Source organism: Mauremys mutica, chromosome 9, assembly GCF_020497125.1.
Source record: "Mauremys mutica isolate MM-2020 ecotype Southern chromosome 9, ASM2049712v1, whole genome shotgun sequence".
In the NCBI taxonomy this organism is placed as follows: domain Eukaryota; kingdom Metazoa; phylum Chordata; order Testudines; family Geoemydidae; genus Mauremys; species Mauremys mutica.
Genome location: NC_059080.1, coordinates 94,480,804 through 94,493,236, shown reverse-complemented (window position 1 = coordinate 94,493,236; position 12,433 = coordinate 94,480,804). Strand labels below are relative to the sequence as shown.

The window sequence follows — 12,433 nt, the reverse complement described above, 5'->3', positions numbered from 1 at the left end:
TCCCTCCTATGCACCAATGGGGTGCACAAGCCAAAAGGAAGCAGAATCAAGTGAAAAAGTGAGTATTTTCCATAGCCACCTCTGCATCATGTATGTGTTATATACGGTATATGACCATATCATATTTATCATTTGTATCCTAACTTTCTAGATGTGTTGATGTTTTAAGATTCTTGTGTCTTTAATGTCTCTGTGCAAACCTCTTATTCAGGTCATTCATTCAGAATACTGTGTTGCTATATAGTAATATACATTCGGCCTTTACTAATGGTATATTTGTCCTGATTCTTCACATGATGAGAGAGATGGATGTGGCTGCAGCTCATGGGATATAATATTTATATCAAATGGAAATAATTACTAATTACCAATGGCCAAACTTTCCAAGTTGGGTCAAATTTAGGTCAAAAGATTCTTTCAAAGTCATCTACTAGTCACACAGAATCAGCACTGAAGAATACTGTGTAGCTGTGTATTTTTTGTAACTGTAATGGTTATCTCAAGATGTCATTAAGAGCCTGGTCTTGCAGCCCCTCGCCTGTGCAACTCCCATTGAACTCAGTGGGAATTTTGCCTGTGAAGTGGCTTCCAGAATACATGCAATTCCTACTTAAATAGACCCATTCGTTTTCATAATGGACAAAACATCACACACACACACACACACACACACACACACACACACACACAAAGTGCTCAGTGAAACTAGGACTTACCATGCTTGATTGGGGAAGAAAACTCAGCTGAGATCAGTTATAACATGTGAAGGTGCTTTAAGTAAAGCTTCAAGGAAGCTCCCTCTCTCCTCTTCTCCCTGGAAAATACCATATACATTCATTGGAGCACAAGCTGGACACATATTCACATTCAATTATTTTATGCTCCTATCCAACCTCTCCTGGGTAGAGGTGACACTTATTTGTTGAGAGAAATTATCACTGTATATTTGAAATTCATGAATACAACAAATATTAGTTTACCATAAGTTACATAAGTCACAGATCCTCAGCTGCTATGAATTAGCATAGCTTTGCTGATTCACACCACCTGCAAATCTGGCCCATTGTCTGAACATTAAGGAACATAATACACAAGCAGCGGGATACACTATGATTTAACTGGTCTTTTCAGTCTCTATTTTCTGTGAGTCTGTCTCAATTTTTTCAGTGAAAGTCCCTTTATTGGCATAAGAAGGCATTCAGATGTATCCAAATTTAATACTGCATATCAAGTATCAGTGCAGAGAGCAGGGTTTTAGTGTTAATGGGATTTGGTACAATGTGTCTCCATTTTATATTACTGTCTCCCTGTCTCTTGGTAAGAAGGTTCAAACAGAGAGAAGACACATTTTTTAAAAGTGCATTTGTTATTCATGGAAGCTAGAAAAGGAGAGAGAGAGATGTAATCTATTTACAGACAATCATATATTACTGACTGCAGCTGAGCGACTAATGGAGAAAATTATTTATGAATATTCATGTGAATTCAAAAGTTTTGTGTGTTCACTTTTTAGAAACATTTGAGCACTTGAGAGTTATTTACTAGCAGGAATAACCATGAAAAGTTCATTTTACACTCAAATATTCATTGAAGACACATTTTGAACTGTACAATCAACAGTCAGACTCACAATTCACTCCATTGTGTTCATAACTAATACACACGAGGTATGCATATGTAGTTCATGCAAGTTTTGCACAGACACCGCTCTGTATCATTTTAATGTCAGAGGGCAACATACAGCTGGAACACATATGCAGATTTTTGCACAAATAAACCTATGGAAGTTCAGCATAAAGCCAGAGATAACATAATATCTAATGCCAAAAGGCCCAAAACTGACCTGTATAACCAAGGGAAGCCTTAGTGGTTCCCCCACTGTCCCCTGTCAGCTGTTCATATAAAGTATGATCCTGTTCCTGGGAACTCACAGGCAACACTTCCATGGACTTCAAATGGGTGAGAGATTGAGCCCATACAGAGCGTTGAACAGACTCTCGCCAATACATGCTCTGCAGAGCTGAACCTTTCCATTGTTAACACGATGCACAAGAAGGGGAGGAAATTTTGCCTTCCAGAGGACAGGTTGATCCTGGAACAACAAAAATCACAGATTTCTAAATTTTTGCTGAATAGCACCCATAAGGCCACATTCAAATGAGGAAAGTGAAATATCCTTCCCCATTTCTTAAAAGGGCATGCACTACATATTATGCATACTCTGTAAGCAGCATTAGTATGTGATTTCCTTATTTACCCTGAGAATAGCCTTGTGCACCATCCTTCCATGGGGCGTTCTATTACCACTAAGAGTAGGAATACGTTTTTGGACGAAACCATTCATAGACATCATTGCAGGTCTAGTCATCTTTGTATATGTTCTTGGATTTATATGTAGACCACACCACTTTCTCTGTGGCTGTCCCATTATACCTTTCCATGTAGTCACTCACAGGTGACTTGCCATATGGTTTCTGTGTGTCTTTATGGAGGAAACAGAATTAGGGTTGCCAGTTTCAGCTATAGGCTCAAACTGCTACTGATAGATTTTCTGGTGTGTATACATGGCTCATCAGGAAAAATCTGACCCATAATCATAGTCTCCTATTTAAAATCTGAGCAATCCCCACTGTTCTGGATGATTCAAAACCTCTTATGAGCTTCTTCGCTTTTAAATTTGCAGAATGATTTGTAGCATCCCTTGTACGAAGGAAACCATACCACTATGGAAGTATTTAATTAATATACATTATTAACAGGCACTATGTAGAATGGCAAAAATTAGTCAGTATGACTAGTTATATTGGGGTGGAGTCTCTTCTCTTACATTGGTGTAAATCAGGAATAACTCCATTTAAATTAATAGCATTACAGTACTAGGATTGTTTTCACGCTACAATCAGGCCCATTTTACATAAATATACAGAACAAAAGTTGTCTTGAAATGGCCAAATCTGTTCTCTTTAGAATCAGTGGTAATTTTGCCACTATTTCAGTGGGAGTAGCATTGGACTCATACAACAAATTTGCAATATGCTGAGTTTGTACACTATGTTTTAATGGACTAATGACATATAGAAGATGCTATTAATGAATTTAATACTTCAAAGCTATGTAGTCTCATCTGTTTTAAAGTTATCTACCAATAGCAACACATTAAAAATGAATTAAATTAATTTTCCCCTTGATATTGTTTCATCTAATATTAGCCACACAGCATAAGCTATATAACTGTAAAATGTTGTGAAAACAAAATATGCAAGTGTATGTTAGCCAACTTTGTATCTCTAAGTTAAATACTATTAAACTTATTTTAGTATTATTGTTTTTAGACAAGTATGTATGATTTCAGCATGAACATTCTCATGAGAATAATAAAAAAATGTTACCTTGACAACATAGTTTAAAACTCATAAATTGGCTGCCTGCCTAAAGTTAAGACTTTTCCATCACAAATTAAACAGACTTTTCTGTCACAACTTAATTTTACATTACCAAGGGAAATAATGAGAGCTTAAGATCATTTATAATATATCTTTGTATGGGACTCCATTTAACAAAAAAGGAAGAGATAAAAATAGAATGATATGAAACAATATAATTGTGTTTTTAAAGGTCCTAGCTATTATTCTATGGTCACAAAAAGATCTGAGAAAGCTATATGCAGCAAATAATAGATTACATTAATTTAGCCCCTTTTTCTGTTCATGAATTATCTGTGAATAGAAATCAATTTTTACAGATTTGGTTGTTGATTTATTTTAAATAACAAATACTATTGCTTTGAGTATTTCTTATTTCTAACTTGCTATTTGCATTGTGCTACTGGTCACCTGAGTTGCTTGGTGCAAGTAGAAAGACCCACAGAGAACTTTCAAGTTAGCCATATGACCATTTCCAGTGCCAATACCTGTGCAAAGCCATACCCTCTATAGAGAAGGTCTGTACAGTTTAATTGAAAATGACAAACCTTCCATCAGCTTCTATGAAAACCCTACAAAATTTAACAGAAAAGTATATTCCTGCTATAGAATTCTTTTAAACCATCCTATAGAAAACCCATACAAAGGATAGTCTCTATTCATTCTATGGTCAACATTTTAATAAATGCTATACTTTACACTCATTTTGCTCAGGTGTAGATGACAACACAAGGCGCAAGACGATGGAAAATCAGGCCCTATGGGTTTTACAGTAATTTCTATAGATGCTATTACATTGTTATAGTAACCAATTTAAATGAGACTTTTTTTTTTTTAAGGACCACACTGTTCCAGCCCCCCTGCCCCACAATTTTTATAGTGGGGGTGCTGAAAGCCATTGAACCAAACTGTAAATGCTGTTTGTATTGGAAACCACTTCAAGCTAGGGGGTATTTCAGTACCCTCAGCATCCTTAGTTCCAGACCCTATGCTGTGGGGGCTACTCCAGCCCTGCAGGTGGGGGAAGGAACCAGCTATTCCACCAATGGTGAAATTACAGTGATAGGTACATGATTATAAATACTGCATATGGGCTAGAATGAGTACAGGATAAAAGTGCCTGTTTAAGGAATGCACTTGCAGTATTAGCAACATTGTGAAAGATCAGGAAAAAAAAAATCTGCAGCCCTTTGAAGCATTACAACAGCTGGAAATCTATGTATGTTGACTCCATAACACAAAGACTTCAGATTAATGTGCATTCTGCTACACAGACCCGCCTCCTTATTTCCCCAAAATAAACCCCACAGTTGCAAATAAACCTGAATTTATATCCATACATTTGCACAGCCAAAATACTGCAAGGGTATGGTTTAAAGAGATTTTTGTTATTTGGGACCTTGACTTTCAAGGGTTTTCAGCACAGCTGAAGATTGGCCAGTATTGTCTGATCTTTACAAAAAGGTACGTTCTACAATAGGACAAGGAATTTTGCCATGGTTTAGTCCTCTCTTCTCCATCTTCACATTCTTCATACTGGTTCGGTGGTTAGACATAACATGGATCTTTAGGCTGAAGAGTAGGAGTATTAGCTCCAAGAAAAATTCTCCAATGCCAGTGTATCATTCCTCCAAACTGAGACTCGATTATATCTCCTGTCCATCTGAGATAGTCCGTAGAGATATATAAGCCTCTAGCACAAAGGTGAACCACTGAGCATTTGCTGGTGGTTTATAAAAAGCTGGCTGGCCCTATGGTGCTAGATCTCACATTTTCAGCTGCTGAGTCACATCAAAAGAGTCTAAATAAATTAAATACTTCCCTAATATTTTGTAAGGAATTGCTGTAGTTGCCTCTGGGCTGCTCTAGGATTACTAAAGGGACGGGGTAATCTGTGCAGTTGTGAATGGGAGGGGAATTGATCTCTAGTTCGATGTGGTTCAGGCTATGAAAACATATGAGAACCCCTGCTCTAATCCACAAAGCTACTTGTCTCCTTTAATGAGGGTGGTCTCCAAACAGAATAGTTGTAATGTAAAGTTTACAAACATAGGTTCTAAACAGGATTGCTGGCATAAGGAATCAGCTCCAGTAGTTTAGGAAATTAAAGGAACTATGAAAGGAAGCTGGCTTCATCTTTGCTGAGTTTAGATAAGTGAGTACCGGAAGGTTTAAAGAAAGGTACATGGTGCAAACAAAGAAAGCACTTGGTCTTTGTCAACAGCATAGTTAAGAGTTCAAAGAAATGTACCAGATATTTCAGTAAATGTTCTCAGGGCTATATAAACTCATTATAAAGAAGAAAAACACCACCTCCAGCATTTTGATTTCTTCTACGGAAAATGCAAAGCTCTACAATTAAGACACAGCACTGAATAAAAAGAGAAGAAATGAAAGAATCTGTAATTCATATTGATATAAAACAGTCTGAAAGGAAGCAGAAAGCATCTATTCATCTGAAAGAAAAAAAAACTCCACTGTAGAAAGAATCTAAAGCAAGTGGTCAACATAACAAGAAAGGGAACATATCTAAACATTTAAAGATTATAACATAACCGACAACTCACTGTCACTGCACATTGACTTTGAATATAAAAGGAGTTTCAAGGTCTGGAAAAGAAGAGTTAGGAGCTACTGTAGAGCGGAAACAAAATACCTTTGCACAGTAGATACGTTACACACTACATTAGACATGTGAATTTAAATGCCCATTATTGTATCTGTTGGAATCCTAAACACACACACACACACACACCTATCTGCTGTCAGCACTAAATTATTGGTGGCCACCATTTCACCTATGATGTAACTCTGGTTGTTTTGGGAACAAGGTAAATAAGATAGTAGTAGCCATTGATCCAAAGGCAGATTGTGCAGGCTAAATGTCATTTCTACCTGCAAACGTCTGACTACTGATAAGAAGCTGGTCTTTACACTGGTAATTTACCTGTGAATATGGGAAGTTCCCAGAGTTCATCTACCTACAGGCCTTCTGGCACTCTCAGATCTGAGCATTTCCTCAACAAACAGGGCCTTATTACAGCTATATTTTTGTTTGGTTGCTGCCTGGATGTTTAAAAACTCTTTTTATTGAAGTTTCAGTAAACTGTACGTTGTCAGCAAGGCACAGCCAATTTTTGTTTTGATATACAAGATCCTGCCACCTTTACATTCTCGTTAGGCAATGTAAAATATAAGTCTGATGCCACTAGACTCACAAGAGGATCCAATATCAAAAGCAAGAACCAAAGGCTACAGAAATAATTGGGAATATTTTTAGAGGGCGGCATAGTTGCCAGTTTTATATAGCTCAGTATGTGACATTTCCAGTCAGTGATGATGCTTCACTGGTTCCCCTCATGAGGTCCCCAGGAGTGGTGACAGCCAGTATTCCCTGGGTTTGGGGAGGAGTAACTGGAGGAGCCTGCAAGGGAGCTTGCTGGGAGGGATGGGGCGTGGCGGGGGATAGAAGAATGCATCTAAGGGGGTGTCAGTACAGGACGGGGTGGACCTGTGGATGAGGCTTTGTTGGGAGTGGGAGAGCTGGAGCAGTCCAGGCGGGAGTACTGGAGTGAATCTGGGCTGGGCACCACTACAAGGTGAGAGAGATGTGGTTGAGTGTGGGTGGAAAAGCCTGGGGTTGGTGGTGGGGGTAGAGCCTGGAGCAGCCTGGGGGGGTCTCTGGGTGAGTGAGGGAGCCTGGTGGTGGCTGGCGTTAGGTGGAAGAGTTACGGCGAAGTCCCTCATCCTGCCCTTCCTCTACATTAGCCCCCCTCTCCATTCAGCTAGCCATGTTCAGGTCCTATCCCACCCAGTTTGGCCGCTGACCCCATCCTATCCATCTTTCCAACCCCTGCCCATTGTCACTAGACCCTGTTCCCCCTCAGCCCCATCCCAGCCCTCAACCCCACCCTGTCTCCCTCCACTGGCCTCACACCTACCCTGGTGGCAAGGCACTGAGGCAGCCAGCGCATCTTCTTGCTACTCAGCCCGCCCTCACCACAGCTCAGAGTGCCATGTAGGCTGCAAGCGAGCAGCAGGAGTCTGGGCCAGAGCAGCCCTGCGGGAGGCAGAGGGGCCACCTGGCTGCTCTTGTAACCACAGCCCAAAGCAGATCCCGTTGGCAAGGAGGAGTAATTGCAGGGAAATATGGTACAAGGAGAGTGCGTCACTTCCCAGGGTTGAGAGGCACCTCACTGCTGCCTGCCCTTAGCATGAGCAAGCCTTGTCTGTGCCTGCCATCAGTCAGTTCCTCAGCTCCACCCGCCACTGGCAACACAATCACTCTCCAGTAAGAATCTCAGACCCCACTGTTACTCTGCCGTTTGGCACACCCCAACCCTCGAGCCCTCCAAGCATCAACCTGGTCCACAGGACACTTGCACTATTCACAGATTCACTGCTTCCAGATTCACTGCTTCCAAAGAAACAGTATATCACAGCTTACCAGTTCCACCTCAGGTCACCGCTCCACTTAACACACAGCACTTATATTTAGTTTCACTGTAAACAAATATTTGTTTATTTAACAAAACAGAGATTCAAGTAGTAGCAAGTAGAAGCATTGGAAACAAATGGTAACATATAAAAAAATTATAACATGCATTCTAGTGCCTAGACTTAATTAAGCAGATACTCTAGCAGACATCAGAATATTGCTTACCCAAAATTCTTGCTATGCTTCACAGCCAGGTTGGCTGTGACACTCTTTTAAAGAGACAAGCAAGTGTCAGTTGCCTCCTACGTGAAGGATCCTGTGTGTTTTCTTGTACCCCAAGATATACCAGATATATGTCTTTATTCATAAACAGATCACCTCCTACTGTTTGTTTCATCCTGTAGATTTCCTTTCTTGTAGACTTCACAGTCTCTTATTTAGCCTTGGCTAACTTTGCAAATAGGCATACATTGTGAGACATACAATACACAAACGGCCAGACAGGGAGATAGGTAATAGGAATTTTTCTGAAGCACATCACATCCTGGTGACCTGTCAACTCCAAGACCTTAAGAACCTATATCAGTATAGAGACACAACTCTTAAATATTACCTGCATACACATTTTGCAATGATTACGATGACAAGTGGGCTACTGGTTCTCGGTAGAGACTTGACATACCACCCTTTGGTGAACTATTATGCATATATCTGACACAAGGGATCCCTGTACAACCCTATGCACCCTATGCCCTCTGCCAGGTGGCACCAAGTTGTCCCTCAGTCAGAGAAGAGTTAAGGGTGAAGAAAGTGATCAGAGGGGAAAATATAGGAAATCAGGAAGCAAGAGAGTCTAGACTCAAGGAGCACTATTGCTTCTTGACAAGTGACAGAAAACCAGTAAATTCAATCAAATCACTTGGTGGCTATATAAAATATTACTGTACACTTGCAGATGGGAATGATGGCACAAACCATAGCAGTTCTCCAAGCCCCACAAGCCAGAGTCCTGCTGGACATTATGGCAGTTCGTATAGCAAGACTGGCAAGAGTATCTGAATGTGGTGAATGATAGCGAGTCGTAAAATGGAAACCAGTGGATTCCACCTGTGCACTATGAAACGGCATATGTTGTATACTGAATGGGGGCATATACAGTTGCCGGTACATAATGGGACAAAGAAAGGCAAAAGCGCCACATCGGGAACCTAGACTCTCTTTACAAAGAACGAATTTCTCATCTCAGATCAGAGCTAAAGATAAGCTGTACAGTACATTAGAGGGACTGATATCTGCCTCCAGACAGATATTTGTATCACCCACTACCTTCCCAAAAATATGAATGCCCGCACCCTCAGTCATGATTATGACAGTGGAATAACAAAAACAAGCACGTTTTGGAGAAAAGAATTCCTTGTGGGGGAAAAAAACACGTTTTTCTAGTCTAGTATCTGATAGCATAAGTCAGATAAATGTGCATGAAATTCATTTCAATTTAGAAGGAATATTTTATGTTATCGTGGAGCCTCCTCAGATGTGAAGTCAATAAGGAAGGAGCATACTAGACAAGTTTGGAGACATCTTTCAGTTGAGACTATGTTTCAATTAAATGAGATTTTTGGAAAGCAAAATGTAGCTGTCAGGACACTGTGAATTTGTGGCATCCACTAGCTGAGTTAGGATTCATAAATCAATTAAAGAGCAGTGTGTAATCAATAATTGTAGTTTTTGCATTACTGGCAAATACATAATACTGGAGTGTATTATACTGTCCCTTATTATCCTATAATACTACAGTATAATAAGAGTGTGTTGTCTAGTTATTGAAGCATAGGAATGGAATTCAGAAGATCTGGGTTATACTTCCTGTTCTGCCACATAAATTATTGCATGACCTTGGTCAACTCACTTAATTTATCTTTTCCTCACTTTTCTCAGCTATATATTGTGGGGGCAATACTTCTCTAGCTCTACCTCAGTGGTGTTATGAGGCTTAGTTCATTAAAGTATTCTGAGAGCCTCAGATGGAAGGTGCCTGTGAACCATAAATCATCATTAATACTAAACTATGGATATGAACATAGTTACATGGTGTAACTCTGAAGTCAGTGGAATTAGATCAGGCATGAATTTGGCCCAACACATGTGGCAGTAATAGAATGCAAATTATATAAAACAAAATGTGAGCGAGGAGGCCTTACCAAATTGCATGGCATACATCTCAGGGTACTCAGAAGTCTACTCCTATACCAGTTTATCAAGGGCAAAAGAGTCAGCATGTGGGATTCCTTATAGTTGAAGAGTCTGATATGTCATGAAATATCTTCCCCGCTGCTTAATAATTGCTGTGTTGCTGATATGTTGTATTACTGGGCCATATGTAGTCTGTGTTTATTAAGCTGCAAGAATTAGTAGACGCTTATCATGGTTGTGTTACCTAGACTGTTTTGAGCCCAGATCTTTCAGTGAGCAGTCTTTATTATAAGGAGCTCCCACAAGATTTTAACCCTTAAGGAAATCAGTGTATGTGTCACAGAGGGAAAGAACAAGTAGATGAGGAACCTATTTGTTTTTCCAACTAAATGCCCAAAACTCAGGAGAGAGGCAACATGACTTGGCAAACAGATCAAATGCATTTGCTGGAAATATACTAATTGCAGAGGACAGTGGTAGGAGAGCTAATCCTCAGTCTTCCTTCATTTTGGTAGCAGAATTTTAACAAGGGGCTTCTGAGCTGCCCCTCTATCACATCACTAATATCATCCTAGTGAATGACAGTTGCCTTGTTGTAAGAATAACAAAGAAATGACTTGGAATGTGGGAACCAGCCAACTGGGGGTGGGGGGAGAGGGAACAATATGTCTCAACTCTTAATCATCCCAAACCACACCTGAACCTTTTGAGAGACTCAGATCCATTCGGATTAGAATCCTCTCTTTTCTCCCCATTCTGATTCTCAACATTGCCATAGCTGCTTCCCCAAATTTCCACTGCCATCCTTCCTTCCCAGCTCCTCAGCATTAAGCTCCTCTCCTATCAACCCCTCCCAACTGGTAATTCTGACTCTCTCCATTCCCATGACTCTCAATAGCCCCTTCCTTCCCCCACCCCCAACTTCCATATTTCCCTTAAAGGTAAAGTTCCAGAGAATGTAATAATATTTTAAACCATCCTATATAATTTAATGGTGTATTATAATCCTATATTATATAGGATGGTTTAAAAAATTACAGAAATATTAGCATTTACTATTAAATCCTATAGATTTTTTAGAAACCTGTGGTTTCATTCCTATCAAATTCTATAGGACTTTTCTGAGAAACCTAGCATATCACCAATACACCTTGGAAGATCCCATTGACCTGGGAGCTCTGACAATCTTCTGGTTGGGCTTTTTGTTCACCAGGGCACATATCTTCAGCATTGCAAAAGCCCTGCAGAAAAGCTCTTGGTCATGCTGGATCCTACAATGGGATCCATAAATGCAAGAGGGAAGGAAGGATAGAAACCTTATTGATGATCATGACAGATAATTTCTGGGGGCTGTTAAATCATTAAAAAGAAGGAGAGCCTTAAAATATTCACAGCATCCAAGCTGGTTTCCCCCTACTAGAAATGACTAGGAGTGTATTATACCTAGTAAACTTAAAATCGTATAAGTAGAACGTGCAGTTATGTAGAGATGTGTCTGACACACCAACAATATTTACTAGAAATGTAGCTCTAGAAATTATGTGTACAGACAGATCCACCAGTAATGAAGATCAAAGATCAGCATCTGGAATAAATGCATTTTCCAGATCAAGTGCAGACATTCACCTAAATTAGGAAATTACTTATATGAGTGTTCAAAAAAGAAGATTGTGGCATTAGACTTTGATCCCTAATTCCATTGAGTGAATAATTTGGAAAACATTGATGAAAACCATATGATTAATTCTCTTGTAAGGTGCACTTGTAATTTGGCTATACAAATATCAGGATTCTAGTGCATGGGAATCTGTTATTGCCAAATCTTCAAACCAGCATCTAAATTTCGCCATGCACCCATTAACACACACAAATTGGGAACTCATCTCACTAACCTCTTTCATTGTGTACATCTACTTCGAGTGCACAAATGTAGAATCCTGATCATATGAGTGGGTGCACACGCCAAACATACATGCTCACATGTGGGGGCCAGTTTGAAAATTCTACTCTTCACAGAAACGGACATGCTCCCCTATATCTCATCATCTCCAACCTATCACTTTGTGAAGTACTGTGTCTTGCAAATTGCTGAGCACTTTAGGGGTGTAGAATCAAGCCTTTTAAGAACAGTGAAGCTGAGTGGTTCTGCTACTCTTAATAATTTGAGATTCTGTTGTCCGAGTAAGTGCTGACGCACATCAGAGGGTTTTTTATACATTATTTAATAGTCACTAACTTTCAGTGCGGCTGTTGACAGAGGTCATACGCTACAAGAATGAGAAAATGCCTTTTAGCCAATTCTGAACCATTCAAACATCCTGGGCTTGAAAGTTCATCTCATGTTAAAAATATTGTGGGGTTCATGTGCCACTTAACAGAA

General features: G+C 39.7%; 1 protein-coding gene and 1 long non-coding RNA gene across 2 annotated transcripts in view; one reads left to right on the top strand and one right to left on the bottom strand.

Moving 5' to 3' along the window:
• Positions 1–2,065, bottom strand: part of LOC123376810 — a 79,658-nt gene extending 77,593 nt beyond the window's left edge. The window contains exons 1-2 of the long non-coding RNA XR_006581964.1: positions 1,844–2,065; positions 717–814 (exon numbers count right to left, since the gene is read on the bottom strand). This is a non-coding gene — a long non-coding RNA (uncharacterized LOC123376810). The remainder of the gene's footprint in view (positions 1–716; positions 815–1,843) is intronic.
• Positions 1–12,433, top strand: part of PEX5L (peroxisomal biogenesis factor 5 like) — a 65,310-nt gene that overhangs the window by 1,631 nt on the left and 51,246 nt on the right. The window lies entirely within an intron of this gene.